At 46.4% G+C, this 25,033-nt stretch overlaps 1 protein-coding gene across 2 annotated transcripts in view; it reads left to right on the top strand.

The window, feature by feature from the left end:
* Nucleotides 1-25,033, top strand: part of PRICKLE2 (prickle planar cell polarity protein 2) — a 105,371-nt gene that overhangs the window by 32,070 nt on the left and 48,268 nt on the right. Inside the window, exon 1 of one of the 2 annotated variants that reach the window (XM_065845875.2) lies at nucleotides 15,276-15,438. The exons of the other annotated variant lie outside the window; for it this stretch is intronic. The gene's annotated coding sequence lies outside the window, so the exon portion shown is untranslated. Of the gene's footprint in view, nucleotides 1-15,275; nucleotides 15,439-25,033 lie in introns of those variants that run through there. 2 annotated transcript variants of the gene reach the window in all.

A 25,033-nucleotide genomic window follows, 5' to 3' on the forward strand; every position in this document is an offset into this window, starting at 1 on the left:
AGACCAGAATTATTTCCTTTGCCAGAGAGCTTAGCATGCAGAGAGCATGTGGTGTCGTCCAGCAAAGCACAGCAATGAATGTTTAAGGGAATGTTACAGGTATTTTAATGACTTTTCCCAGGTGTGTTTGTCCATTTCCTGCTGTTACTTATGTCTGGTGGACCTGTAAAAGCAAGGAGACTCAATGAAACCATACATGAGCAGCACGGGGCTGTCTAACAGGGAAGGACGGAGCTGCTCTGCCGTTCCCAGAAACAAAATCACGAAGCCAATTCAGGATTCTTTGGTTCCAGTTAAAATTTTGCATCCCAGCCAGCTGAGCACTGGGATTGCCCTGGGGAGAGAATGGGGCCTCAGGTTGGGATGGGATGAACAGGGGCTTGATTTATCTCTCAAAGGATGTTTTTCCAATGAGTGTCCCACAGGGGAACACCAGTGGGAGGAAGGCAGCTGAGCTGCGATGGCCATCTGCATCCGTGTCAGGTTTTGGTGGTATCTGAAAGCTTGCGCTTTTTTTGTTGCTTCCCCCCGCCCTCGTTTTGTTATTCTCCAGCCCTCCTTAATTTAATAGGACTGTTTCCACTTGAACATTTCCCGGAAAAGAAGAGTTAAAGCAAAATCTCCCTGTGTTTCTGCAGTGCCATCTCCTAGGTCATCCCTCATGAGCTGAGAGGTTGGGTCAACACCCTGGGCCAATGTGTCTCTACAATTTAGCACATGTTTAAACTGGAAATGAAAATTCTCCTCTACAGGTTGAGAGAGATCTTACTTAATTCCATGTCTAGTTTTCAAGGATTCAGAGAGCTCGCAAAATTTTGGAAGACTCAGGTCTTACGTCAGCTTTCGTTCTCTTTTGGCATCCAGATGCTAATTATGGATGAACCAAGCAGCGATGCTGAAGAGGCCATTCCCACCCGAAATTGCATATGAAGAATAAATGAGTGTCTCGGCGGGAGCGAGCACACACTCGCACTCTGTTTATGTGAATCCACATACCTTTGAAATCGATGCGCAGTTCCACATGTCACCATGATACGTTCTCAGTGTATTTAGCATCTGTGCTGCAGGAGCTGGAAATAATAGAATGAAGGGGTAATTCAGAGCTCGCCCATTGTCGAGCCAGCTTCATTTATCATCATTGTCCTTACCATTCGTTATTTTGACTATGAGCTGGTGTTGGACAGATGACGGCTGTTTCATTGGTGGTGCTATTTGGGCATTTGGTTGCAGTGCAGACATTTGGTCAATAACACAAACTTTAAAACTCCTTTTTCAGAATGTGAGTTTTCTGCTATTCATGTTTATAGCGTCTTGGAAGTAGAATGTACTGTTGCACGTGATTTTTTACATTGCAGAGAAGTAGTCCAAGAGTATTTGGTATTACCAAGATGTTTTTTAATGGGAAACATCTCTGTAGATACAGACTCAAGTTTTCATAATTACATGCTCAGTAACTACCAATTGTATGCTCATTTAAGCAGATTCATCTCCACCCATTCCCTTCAGTTCATATTTAATAAGATGATTGCTTTGGTCATGAGGCTTGGAGGATTTCAATAAGCCCAATTTGCAATAAGAAATAAAAGAATAATAAGTTTTTCAGAGTTTGTGTGTGCTGTGTTCAAGGTACAGGAATTACTAACTGTTCAGATGTCAGCACAACCCGGGCTGTCACACACCAGCGCATGACAATGTGACACTGCAGTTATTTCTTCCGCTGCCGCCTCTTGTGCGCATGGACATCGCCAAGGTCCAAGACGTGCATGATTACCCACGTGGTCAGTGGTCCTGCCCCTTGGGGCATTGTGACTGGACTAAAGGACCTTGTGTGACCCCTTCTTTTTTTGTGATTAGTTGGTGGAAATATTGACTTTATATCTTGTGAGCATGTAGTTTTGCAAGAGGCTACTAGTTTTATACCATTCCCTGCACTTGAAAAGAGATTTGCAAGGTGTTAACCATTCACCAGAGATTTACTATTGAATTCTGTGGTTGTTCAAAGTTCCCAGCGGCTGTTGGCTTCAAATCTTCCTGATACATATTGCAGAAATCTCTGTCTTGTACAGTAATCATTATAGCAGGGAATATCTTGGCCCTGGCTGCCTTCTAATACCATCCATTACTGCTTGGATTTGTGAGTTGATTCATGAGCGTTTTGGCCACCTGCTGATATCTTAAATACTGTTTTGCATGCAAGTGACCAGAGTCCTTTAGAAAAGCTTCTAGCAGTACTATATTTATCATAAGAGATGAAAATTCAGTCTTTTTCTATACTGTCTTTATATGTCATAACCTTCTGTTGTATTTTTAAAGGCCAACCGTGCAATTCACAGCTGGGCTGTCAATAGATGCCCACCACTTTCCTGCAGTGGCTGTAGAGATTTGTTTTGAGTGTCTCTCTGGACTTCACATGGATTGATAAACATGCTTAGTCTATCATCCCTCCCTCTGTTTCCTGCAGTGTTAATGGATTGTAGAAACCTTAATAAGCAAATTCAGGCTGATCCATCAAATAACCGAGTTGAAAGACATCATGTCTTTCTCTCAGTGAACAGATGCAAGATATTAGAGCTGTGAGTTGCAGACCTGTGTGAGCTTAATGGGGAGGTTCTCATCATTCCCAGGGCCTTTGCCTTGAGTTGTAAAATAAATTATCCTCAGTATTTTTAATATTTCATGAAATCTCGCAAAGTGATGGCATTCTGGGCAGATTAATACAAAAGCTATAAAATTCACATGTGCCATATGTTATATGAGCACCAAATGGGACGCCTGGGATTCCTAACATCAGTATCATTTTAATGTTGGCTTCAGCAGTGATTCATGAAGTATTCATCCCTGATGAGAACCTCGATAGTGAGTGGTGTTACCTCAATGTGCATTTGCTCTTTGCAACTGGTTATTTGACCAGATCTGTGAAAAACCACCATACACGGTGTTTACTGGCTGTTTCATGCCATGTCAGGTCTGCGCGGTGATGCTGTGTGACCCCCGGCCGCATCTGTGGCCAAGGGCCACCGTCCCCTCCCTGTGGTACCTGCAGAGCAGGGTCTGTGTTGGGCTCTGGTCTCACAGCCCTGTGGTAAATTCTCACTCACTCTCAGTTAAGTAGTTGGGCTCAATTACGCCAGGTTTGTGCTTTGGTACAGACATGAGCTCTGTGACAACACTCATTTATGCACTAATGAGCCGTCTTGGGTTTCTGCATTTAATTCACCCGTACTGGTTTCTCTTTGTGCTACTGACCTCCGCGGGCTCCTTTCATTTAAGCAGTCCTGGTTATAAAAGCAGCAGTGCAAATGCAAATAATGATCCTCTCTTGGTCCTCCTGATTCTAAAGTTTATTTGGGATGTGTTGTGCCCAGTCAGCACTGTCAGGTGCTGTTTGTCAACTGACAATATTAAAGACAAATATACTTTTAATATTCCTCCAGGATCTGTGGAAACCTCATTAGAAAGGGGTCTGCCAGTTGAATTTTTGTTTTGTTTTGTTTTCCTTGAAAGCCAGGCGAGTATCAAGGTTGTGCTGTGCCAGGATCATCACGGGCACTGCTTGCTGCCTGGCTCTGTGTTTTGTCCTGCCTCTCCTGGCTCTGCGTTTTGCCCTCTCCTCTCCGCCTACATCTGTTCCTCCTACATCTGTTCTCTTATCTCAGATCCATCTATCACTTTGTAGCTCTCAGCCTATTTCACCCATTTTTGGAAGAGGGATGCTGCGAGGAGCCACCTGTGCATTTTGGTGTGCTGGGCTCCCCAGCAGTGCCTGCATCCTGCAGCCGTGGGTCCTGAGTCCTTGTGCTGGTGCTGGTCCCAGCGAAGCAGGCAGGATAACTTGTTCCTGGAGCTAGTGAGCAAAACCCATCCCTGGATGTGGATTTGGGAAGGCAGACGCCTTTCTTGCTGGCCCAGCTTCAGGAGTTTGCTCACTGTACAAAACACTGCCTGGTGACAGGGATGTTTGGAGTATAATTATCTTAATGCACTTTTAACCTGGAGGTTATTCTGCAGCTCATAGGATGGTTTTAAAAATCCTGTCCCAAGGGCTTTCCTGTGTGCTGCGTTTTAGCACTATTAATGGAGAGCACAAAACTGACTGTATTTTTCCTAACAAGCTAATATGCTTAAAATAGCAAATGTTCTTCCTAAGTCACAAATAGAGTTTATTTGTTAAATATTCAGTTTGCAGTTTTTCAGGCTACTGCTTTTTCTACCCCCCCAAAAAAGAACAAAAAGTCATATGCTGCAAAAAAATTGCAAATATAGTTATTAATCAAAAAAAGAAAGGACTAGTTGACAATTTATATTTTTGTAAGAATAATCACACAAGGCACAAGTCTTTAGCCCAGTGGGAGTGCAGTTGCTGTTAGACGGTGTTTTGTATCCTTTGTACTCTGATTTCACAGCACCAGAGATGCTCGGGGAAGGTCTAAGCAGAGCCCAAGCCCTGCCTCTTGTGTATATACAAGAAGAAGTAAAGCCTGGCAATCTGGATTAGCACAGATAGATGATGGCCAGTCTCTTTGATACCTCTTGAGAGAAGAGTCAAAGTTCCCTGGAAGCTGCCTAATCAAGGCAATCCAGGAGCAATTAAAAACGTGCAGGTGTCTGTGGGTTGCAGGCATTAATGAGTAAAGCATTAAGAAGCAAACAAGAGAAAGGCACCGGGACTAGGTTTCAAGATAGAAAACATCTTAAATATATGGATGAGAGCATCACCTCCTGCTGCCAAATGTGCCTGAAGCCCCGTGCCGCTGCTCACTGCCTCCCGGCTGGGGGGAGAGAGGTGTGAGGCCAGTGCTGAGAGGTGTGTGGGCATCCTGCGGCGCCTCGTTAGCCATCAGTGGGTAACAGGCCTCGAAAAGGGTCTCGCTCATCCCCTGGGCATCCTCAGCCCCTGTGTATCCTTTCTAGGCAGAGGCTGCCCAGCAGTGGTCCCCTGCTCTCCAAGCCTCTCACTCTTCTTGTCCTTGATGAAAAGAGAGGAGGCAAAGACAGGCAGAGCAAAGGCAGGATTGGGCTTTGCAATGATGCTGCTGTACATCTGGTGCTGTACATCTCCCCCAGGCATCTCCCTGGAGTGAACAGAGTCATCGGGAGAGCTGAGGCACGCTCACGTTTTGCCTTTTGTTGCATGGTAGCGGGGTATTGCTTTAAATAGGTTTTCTTGATGCGATTTCCACTCTTGCCGATCCCCTCGGGACCTTGGCGTGTCTGAGGCAGGCAGAGTGGGTTTCCTAGGAGAGAGACGGCGCAGCACTGTGTCTGCTCACCCGTCCCCATCCCTGGTGGCTTGTCACCAGCTGTCCCAGCTCCCCGGTGGGGGTGACTCGTGCAGCACCACAATATCATCCCGCCCTGGCATTATCTGCCTGCAGCCCTGGAAACCTCATGAGCCTGAAAGAGTGGGGGGAAAGGGCATAGGGCTGTCGCTGTGCCAAACCCACCAAGGCTGAGCGAGGGTTCAACCAGCATCCTGGTACAGATCCCAGCCCTGGGGCAGAGGTGTATGTGGGGGTGTTGGGAGAAAACTCTGTGGCCAGCGACGTGCTTTCAGGGAGCAGAGGAGGAGGAGAAGCCAAAGTCATCCATGGGTCGGGCAGCCCTGGCTGCCTCCAGAGCTATTGGAGTTTGTTATCTTTCCCCCAGTCCAGAGACACCGGTGTGGGTTTTGTGGTGGTATCACTGAGACATGCTCGTTCCCAGATGGTAGGACACTCAGGGGTTAATTCTAAGCATCCTTCCACTTTTTCAGCAGAAGGACAGCAAGTCCTAGCCATGTTTTGTTTTTAATATCCGTTGGCCAGTACAAGAAAAGTGATGTCAGAAAAGCCATCTTTTGGTGACAATATGATTAATTCCTGTTTAAGGGCGGGGGGAAAGGTTGGGTATTTTTTTCCCTTTTTTTACCATTGCCTAAAGATGGTCTGACAGTAAAGAACCCATGATTAATTGCACCAAAAGAAATATAATAGACACTTTTTCTTGGTATCATCTGTATTTTGTGTGGTTTTGCTGTTATCTAGTTGGCTCAATGCAGAAAAATTATCTCTCAGGCTGCTGTAAGGGACGTTAACTCCCTTTGCCTTATTACAGATTGATCTTTGATATCTGTTTTTCTCTGGGAGCTCTTTTATTTCTACAAGTGATACAAGCCTTCTGTTGTTTTCCATATATTGCACTTAAGTAGTTCAATACCTTTTGGAGCCTGTATGAGAACATTTAATAAAGACTCGATGATTGCCGTATTTTGAAGGTTATATGATATGTGAAATTATATATTGTTCTAATAGCTGAATATATATATGCTGTTGATTTCAGAGAAACCAATATTTTTCTAATAAGGCAGAGGAATAATACCTTTTTTGTCGTTTATATCCTCTAGAGTGTGAATATTTTTCCATCTGTGGTTTCCAGTAAAATGGATTTTCAATCTCTCTGAAATTTCTGCCCAAGTCCCAGCAATATTTGCTTAAGAGTAATCAGAGTATTACCCAAATCTCTGTTCAAAGCAACAGTGACCTTACCAGTGGTAAGCAATAATTGGATTATTTTCAGAGATGTAGGAAGATTCACTGTAATAACAAAAGAAGAAATACCAAATGATAGCACTGCTTGTCTGCAGCACTGTAAGCTGCAGCACTTTCCGTAGGATAGTTTAATAGATTAGCATATTATGAATACTGAGTGAGAAAGGCAGAGACTTGGGGAATAGTAGAATAGTTTGGGTTGGAAGGGACCTTCAAAGCTCAGTTCAACCCTGCTACAATGAGCAGGGGCATCTTCACCCAGCTCAGGTTGCTCAGAGCCCCGTCCAGCCTGGCCTGGGATGTCTCCAGGGATGGTTCAGCCACCACCTCTCTGGGCAACCTGGGCCAGGGTTTCACCACCCTCACTGTAAAAAATGTCTTCCTCATGTCTGACCTGAATCTCCCCTCCTTTAGTTTGAATAGACACTGCCCTACAGTTTGGGGTGCTTATGTGCGAGGTTCTCTCATTGTTACTATTAAAGTGTTTTTGTCAGGGTGCGATGCTCTGTATATATAAAACTTCCACCTAGGGCAGCACTCACCTGCCTGCAGGGCGGGTTGCAGGGAGCACTGGGCTTACCAGCAAACGTGCAACCCAAAATATCCCAGCTTGGTGGCATTACTGGAGGATGTAGCATTTGGTGTGGTGAGGCTGCGGCTGAGACACCCATGTGTCCTGGGTCCGCCTGTCCCCTCTGCTGCCCGTGCTGTGCTTGGGCAATACCAGTTTCTTGCCGTGGGTTTCTCAGCAGGGTGGGTGCACATCAGCCAGCAAAGCTCATGGGCACGGGCTGCCCTGGGGTGCGGGAGCAGCATCCCCATGAGCACGGGGGAAATGCTGGTGGGGTTCCTCCTGGAGAGGCTGAGCTGCTGTGAAGACAAATTGGAAACCATTATGGAAGAGTAAATCTATACCAGCAATCCTGATTGCCTCGCTCCCTGCTTTTAATTGTAATGAATTATATGGCTCGACACAGCGGGGGTGCCGAGCCTCTTGGCTGAAAATCATGTAATTCACGTAAGTGTTTACACAAAAGCCAAGTAAATGGTAAGCATCCTACAGATTTCAATATACATGAACCCTTGTTTGTGTCGGTTTGGGAGACCGGCAGAAGCAAAGCAGTGTGTATGGCTGTGCATCTGGGTGGGGAACATCTGTGCATATGTGAACTGCAAGTGTTAAAAGATATATAAAAAATATAACCTTTAACATTCCCTGGAGTGGGCTTTGTAGTGACCTGTCTGGTTCCTCTCCAAAAGAATTCTGTGTAGTTTTGGTTTATTAAGAGATGCTCAAGGGCACAGGGGAGTTTTTGCTGCTTGACCACTAAAAGAGACTTGTGAGTCAAGGCTACCGGTGTCCTTTGAAGTCCTCCCATGTGCCCACATGATGCTTCTAATTACTGCAAATGAGCCTTCTGCAGCACAGGCTCTGTGTAATTCAAACCAACACTGCTCACCAGATGGGATCCCTCCCAGGCTAGACCTTGGCGGGGTCTGTCCTCACCACAGTGACAGGGAGTATGTCATCAAAGTGTGACAAGAGGTTGGTCCTGACCTGTGGTGGCATCTGGTTGTGGAGCAGAGGTCCCTCAGCCTGGCTGTGCCCTGTGTGTTGGGAGGTGACCCTGGGCCTTGCAGAGCTCCAGGTCTCTTCACTTCCCCTTGACCTGAGGGAAGCTGAAGTTTGGGACTCTGCAGATCAGCCAAGCCCTTGTTGTTGTCCTGATGGGGCCAGGTTTGCTTTGAAACAACAAGACCAAACCAGGCTGTTAGAGAATTTGCATTAAGACAGTGCAGCCAGGTTATCTGTATACCTGGATGTAATTTTATTTTTAGACAGCACTTGAAGGAGCATAATGACCTCATTACCACGCCAATAGCAGCCTTTCTTGCTTAAGAGTATTTAATTGTTTTCATTCCCTGTGTGCAGCCATTTGTAGTGGATAGGGCAAAAGCAGGAGAGGAAGCAAGTTTGGGTGGCTGGGAACTGTAGACGTGTTGAAGCAGAACACAAAGTGCTTATCTTGAAGCATCCCTGTGCGGTTCCCTCCCTAAAACATCCCAGTACTGAACGAACCTGCAGTGTTTTGGAGCCCTTTCCTGAAGAGGAGAGGAGCCCCGTTCTCCCATTGACTTCTGAGGACCCACAATTTTTCCCTCTGTTCATCCTTTCTCTCCAAACAAACAAACAAAAAAAAAGGTGTTGGAAAGGCAACCCAAGCTCCCACCTCATCAGAGACAAGAGATTTGCCCCAGCAGCCTCACTCCTGAGCAGGCAGTGCTGCAGTGGGGGGGCTCGTTGGGTTTCTCTCATGCCTGCTTGCCTCGAGTATTTTTGGCCTCCTTACTGCTCCTATGCAAGGAACAATGTATAAGAACAGGTGAAAGAGGGAGGAAAGGAGTTTAAAAATAAAAGAAAAAAGGAGGATTTATGTTTCTCTGGCAATGGTTTTCTGAGGAGCCCTGATTATTCAGCAGCAGTGGAAAAAAAACTGCAGAAGATGTAAATAATCTTCAGGATTATGCTAAAGCCAAGCTTCAGTCATTTTCCTGGAAAAAAAGGTACGAGGCCTCTCCATTTAATAATGATCAATCAGAATTTCTCTAGGGCTTCTTATATTTTCATGAAATGGATCCGTTGTCTTGACGAGAAATGGTAATTCTGGTATCTACGAATACCCTTTGGCTGGGGAGCGGGTGGTTCAGGTTGGTGTACTTCTTTGACTGGTCTTTTTCTTTGCATTTTCTTTTTATGATGCTATCGTACATTCACATCCACAGTTACACACTAAAATGATTAAAAGCAAAGAATTTGGTTTATCATGAAATGGCAAACCATGGCTGTACTCTGTGGTGTAGGCTGTATCGAGATAAAAACACTACATGATTTTTAACTTTCCCTGTGTTTCTATTTGGTGCCAGAGGTACTCCAGTGATTTTGCGAAGTGTGGATACAGTGCAGTCAGGCTTTCAAAAAAAATCATGGTATCTTTTGAAGTCAACACAGGATCTTACTTACCCTGCTGGGCTTAATTTTAGACTATTGAGTTTATTGTTGAAGGGGGAAAAAATGGTTTTGTTGTGTGCTGTATTTAATCAACTGCAGCAAACTATCACAGGCATCGTTCATCTTCGCAAGCCAATTTTTGTTTCCATTTTAGTTGTAGAAAAACCGTGCCCTGGTAAAATGGACTCGTTTGTTGTGCAGATGTGATGGCACCAAGATTACAGATGCTGGTGTGTATCAGCTGGTTTGTGGGAGCAGTCTCTGTATGGATTTTTGTCTTATGGGGTTTCAGTGTTGAGAACTGTGTGCTTAATTGTTGTAGAAATGCCAGGAACCAGGGATCTTTGGATGCTTGGAAATAAGGGAAAGTGCCCGGCATTCCCATTGTGGCTCCCAAAACATGAGGTGTGCTGCAGAAGCCTGAGATACCTGGCTGAGTTTCCAGCAAGTGGCAGATTTTGGGTGCTCCTACACCATTAGACAGCTTTTATCCTACCCATCCATCCACCCACCCTCCTGAGAAGCTCCATCCATGGTGGAGGTGAGAGGTGCTCATCCCTTTCACACTGAAGCCAGGTGTGATGAAGCAGTTGCTGGTACCAGGTGTGGAGGTCTGCGGTCCCTCTCCACTCCTGCTCCGATCCTCAGGCTCTGGGTGTTTCTATGGAGCGCAGTGCTCGAGGTCATGAAAGTGGGGTGAGGAAGGGAAATGTCCACCATAATTCATGGCAAGGGACCGCTCAGTCCAGCAGTGAGCATCTCTCCTCTGCCCGGGGTGCTCCCAAGGTTACAGACAAAGCTGCAGCTGAAGTTTCCACCTTAGGGGGAAGCCTCTTGACTGCAACTACAGAACATTTTCATATTTAACGATGACTTGAAGCAACATAATGATTCACCAGTCTGGGCCTCACTGGCATGTGGGTAGTTCGGAGTGTGCGTAAAAATGTCTGGCTTTGTACCGGACAGCCCTTTGCATGGTGGGGATGCTCTGATTTATTGGTGTGTGGGGCTCGTCGAGGTGGGATGGTGGGGCTCACATTGCTTGGGAAACAAATTCCAGTAGTCGCCACCCATAGACCTCTCTGGAGTTTCACTTCCAGCAGCCCTTAATTCAAGAAACAGTTTCCGTCACTCCGGGTTCAGCCACAGGCAAAGAAGTGGCTGAGGGAGAAATAAGTGATGTGTCCTAAGCTGCAGGAAGGGAGTGGTGGTATTTTTCATAATTTGATGCATTAAAACCATAATCTTCCAGTTCTGTTTCTGAGCATCCTGGCTGTCTCATATATCTGCAGGCTCCTACAGCGGTATATTCTTGTCCAGGTTCACATATGTCTGGGGTGATGGCTTGTGAGCTATTCTGGCAATAAAAAAATAATAATAAAAAAAGCTTGGAAGGGGGCAGGGAGGGGATGTGATGCCAAGTGGAACAGCTCCCTCTTACCCGCCTCGAAGAGAAATCATCCGAACGCTGAAGGAGACAGGCTCCATTGCGCAGATTAATGTGCAGTGTTTGAAAGCCGCCAAGAACATTTTATACACACATACGGCGAGGCTGGAAGGATCTCTGGTTCATCTCTGCAGAAGCTATTCCTTTCCCTAAGAGGGCATTAAAAAAAAGAAAAAAAGAAAAAAAGAAAGAAAAAAAAAAAAGGCAAAATAGAGTACAAAGGTCTTCAGGAGCACTCAGCTGCTCAGGCAGTTTAATTGGCTGAACATAGTGCTTTACAGTTGGGATTAATATGGATATTTCTTAATAACGTGTCACCTTGTCAGGAGTTTCAGGGTCAGGACTATAAGGCTGCATGATGCTGACAACTAAAGTTCTTGCCTTTCCTTCTGGTTTTTATTATTACAATAGCTCCCGTTAGTGAATATTCAAAGGAAAATGGTGTTAACTCAGTTTCTTCTTCCTGTGCAACTAGTGAAAAATCTGGAAAGACAAGGGCAAGGATGGTCTGCAGAGCTTGGCAGGGATGGCTGTGGCATGGGTTGGCTTGTGGGTCCATGCCGGCTTTGACCTGCGTACCAGGATGTGCAGCGTATCAGCATGAACACAGTGAGCTCGAACCTGAGCAAATCCCAGCCAGAAAGCAAATAAAAGAAGTGATTTAGCAGCACTCAGGATGGCTTCAAAGGACCTGAGACCATTAGCATTTTTACAAGTATTTTACAACTGGTCTTACTGCCTTTTATCTCTGTGGGTCTCCCCTGAGTGACCAGCAGCACGAGGATGCCAGCGGGGAGGAGGAGGCTGCTCCTCCATGCCCTGCTCCCAGGCAGAGGGGATGATGTCTGCTGCCATTGTTGACGATTATTTTTCTTTTTCTCTATTTTTTTTCTCCTTTTTGTTTATTTTCCTCACCTTCCCTCCCCGCTCAGTGATTCTGGGGGAGGGGGAGGCCTCTGGGAAGCCCACCTACTTGATCAGCATGCATAATTGCCCCCAGCACTAATGCCATGCACTCAGAAGTAAGTTCCTCTAATTCCCCCCGTGCTCCTGCCTGTTCCTACCCCCTCCAGGAGCAGTTGCCTTCACCACTTCATAATCAACGTCTCTCCCACCACAGAGGAGAGGTTCCTCTGCCTGCGGACACCACAGGGCAGCACGATGAGGCTGAAGCCTTCCCTGCTCTCTATAAAGTCATTAGCAGCCCAAAAGCAAGCAGCAAGCGTGCAGCTGATAAAAGTCCCAGTGAGGCATTTGCTGCTATAATGATTGTCTTTTTGCACAGATAATTTTGATAGAGTTGCACTTCCGAAGCCCACTGTCATCAGGGTGGCGTGAGCTGACCTGTTAATCATAAGAGGAATTAATGGGAATTATAGACAGTGGAGGCCTCTCTCTGAAGAGCTGGTTCAGGGTATAGACTGGAGGGGAATTTAGAGATGAAGAGGAATGTGTTGTCCTGAGAGCTGCAGATAAAGTGGCAGCGAGTCAGTTCCCGGGGGAGAAGGGGAAGTGGAAGAGAGAAACTCCAGGAGTATAAACACCAGGTTAACAGGCTAATTCTGAGGAGTGTGAGCGCATGTACATTTTCATTGCATCCACTCGGTAATTAATGGAGGATTTTAATTTAAAGCCGGGGGGGCAGGATTTGCAGCCTTTGTGGTGGCTGTACCTGAAGGAGGGCCAGGTGAGGTGGTCCTGCTTTACCTCTCTTGAGGGAGCTGCTGTGGTGGTAATTGGGTTAGCACCACTGACTTGAAGTGAACTGAGATCAGAGGATCCCTGCTGATGCTTTACACCACCTGAGGTCCTGGCTGTCTCCAGATATTACCAAACAGCTACTAAATACTTCACAAAGCATTTCCTCCAAGTTTTATTTTTATAATAAGTTGGGGTTTTTTGTTGGTTGTTTTTTTTTTAAATGCCATATATCCATGTAGCCTGCAGAGATTAAAAGAATAGTTTATCTCATCCGTACGGAAGACTCATAAAGTCCTTAAGTATGCTTTATATTAGTGCTTCTCAAAGGAAGGGTTGATTGCCTGGTCTTAAATATCCAAAATGCAATCCCTTTGTGTCTGAGTATGCATACATGAGAGGTCTCTGAGGAGCAATCAGTGAGGCTACTCAGAGAGACTGTCCTTAGAAGTTTATAAAGCAAGTTGCATTGAAATGCTGTTGTCATTTGTGCATTCAAAATGCACAGGCATTCCAGGGTTTGGAGCAAAGGATAGCAATGAAGACAGTCCTGTTAATAAGGAGAGTGTTCCTGAGACAGGGAGAATGATGATAGAATGAATCATTTCTTCTTTAACAACAAAAGGAAGATCAATGGCATTTGGTTGGTTCCATATGTGCGCTTCAGGAGTTTTTAAAGTCGGTTCACCAGTTTTTGAAGGAGGCCAGCAATGTGAGTCAGGACCCAAAATTTGCAGCCTGAGCACTTTGCAAAGGCTGTGGCTAGATGGACACAACCCTTACCTCCAGGACTCCTATGTGATTCCAAACTGGGGGTGAAGGCCTCCATGCAGAATACATGTCTGGGAAAGAGAAAACACCTCTCATAAATGATTAATTTCTTGTTGGGACCCTTAGGCTGTCATTTAAGGATTTATGACCAGGAGGAGAAAAGTACATGATGCTTCTTTCCGCTCTTGCAATCTCTGGCTCAACTGAAGCTCGTGCCAGGTGGCACATGGGTGGCTCTAACTCTGTGTTTGCTATAAGGAAGCTCAGAAGGTCTCCGTTTGCCGTCCAATGACTAGCAGTGAGGTGCTACTGCTGACCTACCGAACAACCCAGGTCAAATAGAGCTGCAAGGAAAGCTCAGACTTGCAGAGGAGGGTGGGGAGAATGTATTTTGGGTAGTCTGTCAGTCAGCTTGACACTAATTGGTTGCAGTAAGTAATCGTTCTCCATGTAAATTAGACTCCAGTTTCCTCTGTAGTCTGTCTGTTTGCTGTGTGGGCCTTGGTCTCTAATTAGGCTCTCAGGTGGCAAACCTGGTTTGTAAGCTCCTTTTGTTCCCGGAGAGTCAGGCTCAGCCCTCCCCAAGACTGCCCCAGCTCTCGAAGGCCCAGTCCGGAGTGGGATGGTTCTTGGAACAGCACTGTTAAGTTCAAAATAAATTCTTCTTTTAATAAATATTTTGATTATTTCTATATTTAAAGCTTGCAATTGGGGGTGGGGGAGAGCGTGTTAAAATGTAAAGGGACTTACAATGGGAATACTCCTCAGAAATGCTTCCTCTGTGTTCCTGGAAGCCCTGCTTGCTCCTCCATGAATAGCCCTCATTGAATTGCCGGCCTCTGCGGAGGCCGGAGCAGCTTGTCCACATCTGGATCCTGCCGTCTGCCCACCAGGACACCTGGAGCACATACCACTGGCTCCAGCCCCCTTGCTTGGAGGTAGCTCTGTGTGCGCTTTCTAAGCTCGCCTAAACGCCAGCCCACATTCTGGAGCTGCTCCAGGGTTGCACATCTGTAACCGAGTGCAGAAATACACAGTTGCACAAGAGGCTTTATCCTGGCCAGCCGTTGTTTGCAGACGAAGGCAGGGTTTCTAGGTCGCTGCCTGCAGTAGGCAGCTGCCCGCCGTGTTGCTCTGCGGTTTCTGAGCTGCTGCATTGGAAGTGAACGCCATGGTCAAGCATCTAGGTTTGTGTGCAGCAAAGGGGGCCGTGTCTGTACAGCTGACATCTGCACCAGGCTGCAAAAAAAGGAAAACTGTATGTGTCAACCAGCCAGGATGTTTGCCAGCAACGCTTCATGATTCAGTAGTTACCTTTGTGAAACTCGGTGTAACTTCAGGAACTACATGCTAACGGTTTCTATAAACCTCCTCTGTATGCGATACAGTCCTGACCCAGATATGTCAACAGTATCGTTAGGTATTCTGATAAATACTGCTTTTATTGGCATCCTGGTATTTACCTTATTGATTTTTGATCTGGTGTTACACGCTGGGAGTTGCTGGCTTTCTCCAGTGCTCTCGCAAGGCTGTGGTCCCCTCGAAGTAGATAAGAAAGTCTTGGGAAAAAGAGGTGAAGCAAATTGAGCGTGGGGCTTTTTTATTGCTTCCCTTTACATGATTTATATATTGGCAAGGTAACTTTGCTTTCATACCGCTAGTCAAAACTGGAAGGGAAGTTGGCTCCGTGGAGAGCTAAATTTGGGTAAAGGGACAGGATTGGATTAGGGCTTACGATTTTCACCAATAAGCTAAAACTGCGGTGGGCGTCACTCCACCAGCTGGGGCAGCAGCTGGGGAGCCTTTCCTCCCCAAATGACTGAGCAGCTGCTGGTGTGCAGGCACCGGGCACTGCCGCTGCCAGAGGATGCTCCACGGTCCCCATCACCCGAGGCGCTCACATTGCCACTGCCCACCCTTCCCTCTGCCCGTACCCATTGCACAGGAGGTTTCCAGCGTGTGAAGTGAATGCCTGTTTAGCCTGGGTAAGTAATCGCGCGCGATTTATAGCCTATGAAAATATAAGCTGCTTTAATGCTGTACAAATGTTTGCGTTGGAAAAGTATTTTCTTTTTCGGCTCTAATTCCTGCCTGCCTTTGCAAGCGCTGCTTCTCGCTGCAGGCAGAGCCCTGGGGCAGGCAGGGGCTGCGGGGGGCCAGGCACAACCCCACCGGCCCCCCAGAGCAGGGATGTGCCTTATCCCCTGCTAATATCTGACCCAGAGGACACAATAAAACTTTTCCTTGATGCAAACCCTACTTCGCTCGCCAGCCTCTGAGCTGCTCCTGTTGTTTTTTCCTCCGTTGAAAAACCCCTGAAGAGTGAAACCCTGCGGGAGGCTGGGGCTTACCTTCAGCTCCGGGTTTCCAAACGTGCTGTGTGTCTTCTCAGCTGTTGCAAGGATTTGTGTGGAATGACAAAATGTGAATTTTGAACTTTTGGCAGCTGTGTTTAATGCAGGATAAAGGGTTATTTTTAACTGTGAGATGTTGGGCTTTTTTTTTTTTGTCTTTGTTAACAGGAATTCAAGAGAAAATGTCCAGTTTTCTTTGAGGCAAAACAAAGGGGTTTTTAAGTGAAACAAAGACTTCAAACTTGCTGAATTCAATTGCTTTTGGATACTTTAGGAATTAAGCAGACAGCAAGCTGTGTGTGATTGGAAACAAGGATTCATTCCTGCTGGAGAAGGCAGGGAGCGTGCAGCCTGCCGGACCCCTGCTCTGGGTAGAGGTGCTGGCGCTGTTTGCTGGGGGGGGGGAGCTGTTTAACAGCATCCTCTGTTTGCCTTTGTTTAGGCAGTGCAAATTGTCTGTGTGCTTAAGGATTCCTTCTCTCTTCCAGCAGATGTTTTATCTGTGCAACTGGTGGAGTAATTAGAGAAGAGAGATGTCGTGCTGGTGTGCAAACACCCCTTTGCGGGGGTTAGAGAAATCGCAGAGTCTGTCCTGGGAGCAGCTGGCTGAGGAGCAGAGTTAGCAAAAGTTCCCAAAAGCAAAACGCATATGGCCCAACATATTCGACTTCAGTTCCACGAAGGGCGTGTTCCCCCCACGCCGAGAGCAGAAGGGGCTGCAACCTTGGGACAGAAGACTGTGCTGCTTCTTACAGCAAATTTCTCTCAACATGCGAATCATTCACTTGGGATTTTTGTGGTGGTGGCTGAGAGATGATTAAATGTTCTGTCTGCAGGAAATTACCAGGGGATTTGAGTATTTTCCTCAGTGGTTTTGGCATCAGTAGTGGGGTGACATGGGAGCCTCTCAGTGTGTATATCAGGCCGCCAAGAGGTTTTGAAGGCTTCAGTTGCACGAGCATGTTTTTGCTCTGCTACTATTTAAATAATGGCAGCAACATGCTGATTCCTCTAATGATCTTGATTAAGTTATTGGTTATTTCCTTAATTAGCTACTTGATCTACTTACACCTTAAATGAGTCTGTTTGTTCACCCAGAGGAGAGGGGGGGGAAAAAAAATCCCTCCTGGTTTTTTTCCCTTTTAAAAGGTTTTTTTTTTCCTCTCCAAAAGACAACTGTCATCTTAGGTCAATAAGGGAGCTTAAATGAGCTGTATTTCTCAGTGCTGCCGCATCAGGGGTCCATGGGGTGGTCACGGTGCTCTCATGGTGACGAGGGGGCGATGCCAGCGATGCTGGAGTATCCTGCCTGCTATGGCCTGGTCCTTCTGCAGCGGAGATGCCTTGGGGGGCTTGAAGAGAGCTACTTCCAGTGGCTGAGCAAAATGGCACCATCACTTCATTCGTGAAGTTGATGACCTGTAAATCCAGCCAGACGCTTGAGGCTGGCAATGGAAATTTGTCATTGTTTGCGGATGTGGCACTGAAAGAGGAGCATAGGTGCTTCCCAGGGGCTGGCTCTGCTGGCTGAAGTGGATTTTAAATGTGACAGTATAGATGTACATTTATTTATAGCATCAGTGTTGTGCATCAAAATGGTCTTCTGAATGCTTTATTTGTGTGTATTAGCTGGGCTGGGGATGAGGTGGTACCTTAGGGCCAAGTTTGGAGGAGAAAAGCATCTTTTAATCTCGGTGGCCTTTAAATTTCCCATGTGTTAGCACATGATACTGTGTTGACCACCCAGTGTCTCTATACAGCGTTACAAAATCAGCCTCACCAGTTGCCACCAGTTCCTCACCAGTATTGCCCACATACCACAGTTTATTGCCGTCTCTCCTATATCTCAGAGTAGAGAGACTCGAGCTTTTCACTCTGGAGACTCCTTGTGATACATGTAACAGCAGCCCTGGCTTCAGACCAGCCTCTTTGTTCGTGCTTTTGTACTGTTTATTACTCTTAATGATATTCCCCTCGTTAGCCTTAGCTTCACACCCTCCCTGATGAAGAACTCGCTGAAACACGTATTGCGTAATGAGCCTGCTTCCATATATAAACTGGAGAGACATAAGCTGGGACTCTCCCAGCTAAAACAGAACCAAATGCTTGCCCTCCAGTTACATTTTAGTATCTGTGCCAAAAAAATTATGTATTTGGGAGGTATTACCAAAAGTTCTGACATACACAAGCTTTATTCCTTTGGGACTTTACTATTTTTAGCAGTTTGGTGTGAATTTGGACTGTATGACTTTCCTCTCAGGAGAAACCTATGTGAAAGACAGAGCATCACCCCAGGATGCAGAGACATGGGGAGAAGCACAAACGTGTCTCCAGCACTAGCACTTGCTCCAACTGGGATGTGCTTAGATGGCAGTGCCTGAAATGCCACGTGCCACATCTGGCAGCACTTGGGAACCTCGTTGGCCGACTCTGCGCATTCAGCATTGCTCTCGTGGTCTTGGGTGATCCCAGGAGAATTGCAGCTTGCAGTTTGGTTTGCAAAATAGCTTCTGAGCTGAGGGTTGGTGGGGAGGACTTGGATATGTAATGGCTCAGAAGACAATATCCTAGTGTGTTTTTTATCAGCGTTCCTGAACGGTTGTGCTGACGTTGCAAATGCAAGTGTGGTGGATCTTGTGGTCAGCTGTGCTTTGGACAGCACGGATGAACATCACAGATGGTGCAGCGCCAGAGCAGTGATGGTGACACCTCTAGGTGGTCGATGTTCCCTTCCATGTCTGTCTTGGATTGCTTGTGTAACCTTGAACAAGTCATGGACATCCTCCAAGATTCACATGGGGAGAGGGCAGCAGAGCTGCTGTTGCAGCTGTTCAGGGGTTGGTATCAGAGCAGAGCCAGCTCTGGGTTGGTACCCAGAGATGCTGGTACCCATGTGGTATATGCAGTGGCCCCCATTGTGGCCAGAACCTCCAAATCCAATGGGAAAAGACAATAAAACCAGGCAAATAACAGCACTCATACAGAAAGTGTATTGCTGGCTTGTCCCTCTGCTTTTCTTTCTCTGCAGATCCTGGGAGGAGGTAGCAGAGATGTAATATTTACTCTGACAGGGTTAGATTTCTCTTTACATTCCTTGGAAGTTTGTGTTTGGATTTTGCCCCGTTGATGTTGGTTTATGCAGTGATGTTTCCAGCAGTTCAATTGCATGGGTATAGTTCCAACTCTTCGTATTTTGCACAAAGATAAAAATGAAAGAAAGGTGGGCCTGGGTAATGAAGTGGCTATTTAATCACAGCAGGACTCACAGGAAAATGTGCATTAAATATTTATGGGACAGTATTCATTAACGCTTTCTCTGTGTTGGCACCGGGCAGCGCAGGAAAGCTGTCGAGAGAATCAGAGTCTGTGTTACGCAGCCATAGACCTGGAAAGAGCCGCAGCGGAGGAAGGGCATGAACGCTTGCTTTGTAACTGTGATGTGTTCCTTCTAGCTAGCATTGCATCTGGAGTTGCAGCAGTAACCAGGATTTCAATAGTTTCACTTACAGTTCTGAAAATGCTCACAGTAAATATTTTAAGTCTGATTTTTCATACTGCCGTGTCTTATTTGAGCGCAAGTGGCTGACACCGGACCCCTGATTCGTGGGCAGGCAATTAGAGAGATAAGCCTAAGTGAATTCTTGTGTCTCCTTTTTAGATTACTCAAGTCTGAGTGTCTTTAAAGGGCTGGGATTAGCAGAGATTGAGTTCTCAGGGTGCTGGAAATTGGCTGCAGCTGTGGGCCCCGTCCAACATGCGCTGTAGGTACCAAGCGATGAAGTGAGTTATCCATGGGCGTGAAATGATGCCAGGAAGATGAGAACCAATGATAAAATGGTATTAATACTTGCTTCATTAGCAGCGTGGCAGATATCAAATTACTCTAGTGTTATAAATCAAACAGGTTTCCTATGGCTGTTAAGTGAAGCTACTTAAGTGATTGAAATATGTTTATTTGTCGGTTGTTGCATCATCAGATAGAGGATCACAGGATGTCAGACTTCCCACAGCAGCAAGAGGAAGGTCTGAAACAGTAGCAGCCTGATGGTTTAAGTATTCCTTTGAGATGACACAGTGTCTTGTGTCAGATTTTAGGATATCTTGTTCTAGCTCAGTAGTGTGAGCCTAAGACCAGCCTCAGGCTTGTGCCAAAGGCTCTGCTGGTTGCTCAGGTTCACCAGATTTGGGCTTTGGGGCTGAAGGTCCATCATGCTGGCCCTGTCCCATGCCATGAGCCACAGCAACACCATGCCCACCACAGGATGCACCCACGGGCACCTCCCTTGTGGGAGAGAAAGTTCATCTTTGTGTTAGTGTCGCTGGGAGACTGCATTGTCCTACTTTATAACAAGCAAAAAAGGGGCAGGAACAGATATCAGAGAATTACCTCCATTACCTGAATGCCTGTTGGATAAAATAAATGCTAATTTTGACTAATTAGCTAATAGACTCACTGCGGATGTCTCTGCAATCCATTTATGTACTTGAAAGCCCCATTAATTTCCACTGGTGCCTCACAGCAGAGTGGCAAGTGAAATGCTCAACCATACCTGTCCTCTTTGCTTTCTCATCCCTTTTCCCCCTCCCTGTGCATGAGAAAGGAGCCCTGCTGCTCTCTCTGCACCTCAACCTCTGGTGTGTCATGTTTTGTCACTTCACATAAAGCAATGCCTTGTAGTATCCCATGTAGATGGCTTTGATTAACTTGCTGCTTATCTTTCAACTGAGTAACCGGTCATATCATTGTGCTGATGGGGAAGGTACAGGTCCCGGCTGGGGAGCTGGGAAGGATCAGAGTCACAGCAAAAGGCTCTTGTTCTTCTTGTTGCTTTGATGTGCTGCTTGTCAGGGAAGTATAAGTATGTTTATTTGCACTGGGAAATTAAAGAAATCTTTGTTCTGCATTCATGCACCTTGTTTTTCAAACCTTTGGTGCAGTGTTTGTTGACATTCACGCAGATCATCGCCTGTTTGCAGTTACTCCTGGGCTCTCCTGCCCGGCCTGCCTGGGGCTTCTTTCACCAAAGGGTTACATTTCCTTGATGTAAGCATTTTCTGCTTTCCAAACTTGTCCTTATTTGTTATCTCGATGCTCTCATTTTCTTAAGCCCTTTAAGAAATGGCCTTTTGCTTAGAGCTCACACCTCCAAGCATCTTCACATTACACACTTTCTCCATGTCTAACACCCACTAAAAATCAGTGAGAGCTGAATCCTTAACTACTGCCAAATATCCATACATCCTGAGCATCTGACTGCTTCCCTTGACCACCTCTGTTAGACCAAAGGCTGACAGAAAGGAAGCGAGAAGACAAATCCCTCCTGGAGCGTGAGCACCAGAAATGATTCAGGATTAGTCTTCGTCTAAGCCACAGCAGATTTTGCAATATAGGGCCCAGAGCCTCTCACATAAGCGACTTTGCAAGCCCTATGTTGACTGCAGATGATGATCCAACCCCTAAAACTGCTGGTTAGGGGTGAGGAGGGTGAAGCAATATGGATAAAGCAAGTCACTCTTTTCCTTCACAGTGGGCTCCACAAAATGAGAAAAGCAGGAGCAATCTGCTCAAAGTACTGGAGGGTGTTTTGGAGAGAAATCTAGTTAAGCCTCTGTATCTGCTTTCCAATCCTTTAAAATATTCTCGTATCGAGAAGTCCCCTCTTGTAAACCAGGGCTGCTTTGGATTTTGCTGAGCTGTAGGGCATTTTTTCTGTGCTAAATGCTCACTGCCAACTTTCTGCAACCCTGGCGTGAATGGGAACAAGTGTATTTCAAAGGAATTTATCTTAGAGATGCTTCAGAGAAAGTTGTTGGACACATGCCCATCAGAGGAGGATGGATATGTGCCCACAGTAAGTTATTTTTGTCATGTTTTGCCATTTTCTATAGAACGTTTCATCTCTGATGCTCCAAGGACTTCAGAAAGTTGAGTATGGCAGGTTTGCCTCAAAGGTGACGAGGTTTTGTTCTAAGCCGCATGTGAAATCATAGTTGACATCAAAATTAAACCCAGTTTCATGACCCTTCTGCAAGCACAGGGTGCTGCTTGCTCGGGTGAAGTTGGAGAGGCTGGGAAAGCAGGAAAATGCTCTCCTCTCCATCTTATGTGAAATGAAAAGTTTACCAAAGTCAAAACTTTTTTCAAAGCAGAGCCTTTCAGAGAACAGCAAGTGTCAAAATCCGTCTTGGCCATGGGTTTGTGCTGGTGCATGCAGCAGATGCTCAGGGAGGAGAGGGCAGCTGTTGAGCTGTGATTGCTGCTTATTAAACTAATTATAATAGTCTCACCGGTATCATGAGGTTCCCTTCCCCTTCCCCCATCTGTCTGTTTGGCCATCCATGGTTGCTCGTCTCCTTGAGATACATGTTTGAAGGGCTTAGTACCACAGGGATCCTGACTGCGCTCCCCCTTCTGTTTTCCCACATCGGTACAAGGGAGTGATCGTGGTTTGCACAGAGAAAGAAATTTTTTGGGGATTGAGCTGTTTGCTCTGAAATAAGGCCACGGAAAGGTGAGATGTTGCCGTGGCTCTGTAACTCCACATTTCCAAGGATCTCAGCCAGGTGAGTAACCCTTATCTGGAGCAGCCCAACCTGTTTGGGATGGAGGGAAGAGGATGATGTCCAGCACTTACTTCATTGTCTTTTTCTTCCACATTTTGTTTTCTGCCCTGTAGCAGTACATGCAGTCTCAGTCCTGATCTGATTAATCCCCTCCAGTCCAGGCACACTGCAGGAAGGTTCCCAGCTCTACCCAAAGAACATGCACTGTTTTCCAGAAATGTCCTTACTTCTCTGCCATGGGAGTCTGACCAACTCTGCCTTCAGTACCGCCTCTGGCAACAGCTGAGCTGACCCCCAAATTGCTGTTCTTTTGTTGCCAGGAGACACTGTAGGTTAAACACTCAGCAGAAAGCAAGCACCGCTGCTTTGGATGCCCACCTGGTTTTTATTTCAGTGGGGAGGGCTTACTCGTTGTCACAGGGCTCTTGCTTTGAAGGAACAGCCCACTCCAAAGCAGCCAGCAAAATACTTTCTGAACCACGAAACAATGAGGCTCACTAAATCTCTAGCAACAATAATTGCTTCTAAAAGGCTGATGTATTTAGTCTGCTCATGTTTAGCAAACATGTTTGCTTCGCCCTTTGAAGATAATGCTGCATGTAGCACAGCATGGGGGGGAAAAAAAAAAGAGGATGAAATGGCCTGTGGCTTTCAGCATGTTTAATGAGCAATGACTGACAGAAGCAATACCATTTGGTGATGCTGGTGTCCTCCCGATAATCACGAGCGATCGGGTTTCTCCACCCCTCCTGGTGCTTGAGCTGTGGGCAGGATGCCCTCGTGGGCCTGTACAGGCTGGGAGCACCACGCCTGAGGCTCGGGCTGGTGGAGGGCAGCAGTAGCCCAGCACAGTCGTGCTGGTGTCCCTGCAGATGCAGGGCACCCGTGGAGTCCCCTGGCTGGGGACATTTGTGAGCTATGCCTCAGTGTGGCTATGGTGGCACCAACTAGCATCTCTTTTGAGGCTTTGACCCTTTGCTAGAGGGTGTAACTGGGTACGTGGGACTGGGGCTTGTGCAGCAAGGAGAGGTGCTCTGGGGACGCTGCCTGCACAGGAGTGTCCAGGAGAGCAGGAACAGGCAGGGACCCTGTAGAGGAGGGGATCAGCGCCGGAGTCAGGGGCCACGCTTCTGGCTGACCCTCTTCTGATACGGTCTTAATCACCTCACTGCAGGTCCTGATCCCCCCTGTTCATATGGCAGCCGGTTTAGTTGCATTTCCCTGTAGATCACGATAAGATAAAAGCATGGCCCATGTTTCACAATAAGGGAAGCGGGTTTAGAGGATGACAGGTTATACGGGGCAGGGATGCGGGTTTCCAGCTGCACGCCCGTGCCGCCACGGCCGCCTTTGATGAGGGCTGTGATTGATGCTGCGTTTTGAGCAGGCAGCCATCAGCCCGCGACGCACTGACCTTTCCCTGACGGGCTGAGCGGCTCTAATGATCTTGATGGGGCTGGCGATTTGTATATTGGGTTTGATGTACGAGGCTTGACACAGCATAGAGAAATGGGACTGGGGTATGATTGACAGCCCTTTCCCATTAAAGGTGGTGAGGCACAAGCTGCTTTCCAGAGATTTCTTTCAGTGAGAATGTTCTAATGAATTATATTGTAGCAGGGAAGTTTTACTGTTAAATATCTTCCTTTATACAGAATGAAGTAACTTGCAGGCTAGAAGACTTATCACTGAAAAGCCTGTTCAAACTATATGCTTACATTAATTAATGTTTAATGAATTATTTTTACCCTGACTTTAATGTTCAGGCTCCTTAGGCAGACAAAACAGTGGAGAAGCTTGTGCCCAAGATTTGTTTTTTTGGTAATTCAGCTATATAAAATTTCAAACCATGGACTTCTTGCAGGCAACATTAAAACCTTTTAATTTCCATGAGTTGAGCTGTGTGTAAATCACACCCTGGTTGGCACATCTCATGGGTGCTTGTGGCAAGAGTAATGAATTTCATGGTTTGTTATGAGCTACTAAAACCAACACAAACACAGAAAGCCGTTGTAATCTCAGCATATCATTCGAGGAAGCAATTTATTCCTAACTATGAACAAATGTCAAGCCACGATAACAAATTGTTATTACTAATTAAAACAAAGGGAAGAATAGCAAACAACTCTTGTCACTTGTGTACAGTGCCAGGCTGTCCTGGGGACACTGGAGCTCCATCCAGCCTCAGCCATGGGACAGCCAGGCTGTGAACATTGCTGCAGCCTGGAACACATTGACCTGCTCTGGGTACTCCAGATAGGGCATGGGGCCGTGGTCCTAAGAGGGCCAGGGAAGCACCCAGGCTTTAATTGAGATGCCAGTTGTCTTTTTTTTTTTTTTCTAAAATTTAAATCAAAACATGGAATAAAAACTTATTTCAGCACCTTTCTTCCCACTGAGCGGTTAGGGGCCTGTGGGCAGCCTGGCATGAGGACCCAGGTGCATTCCTGACTGCAGCCAATCTCCCTGTGGTTGCAAATACACTGGGAAATTTAAAAGCCTCCAAGGCATCATGAAAGCCGAATTCTGTTCACGACCGACATGCATGATTTCCTCGCAGACGAGTGCAACATGTCACAGGAGCATCGTGTGGGTCTAAAAATGTGCTGGAGTTACCATCCTGCATTTAATGCAGTTTGGGAACAAGCAGCAAGTAGGTCTT

This window comes from Patagioenas fasciata, chromosome 10, assembly GCF_037038585.1.
Source record: "Patagioenas fasciata isolate bPatFas1 chromosome 10, bPatFas1.hap1, whole genome shotgun sequence".
Taxonomy (NCBI): Eukaryota; Metazoa; Chordata; class Aves; order Columbiformes; family Columbidae; genus Patagioenas; species Patagioenas fasciata.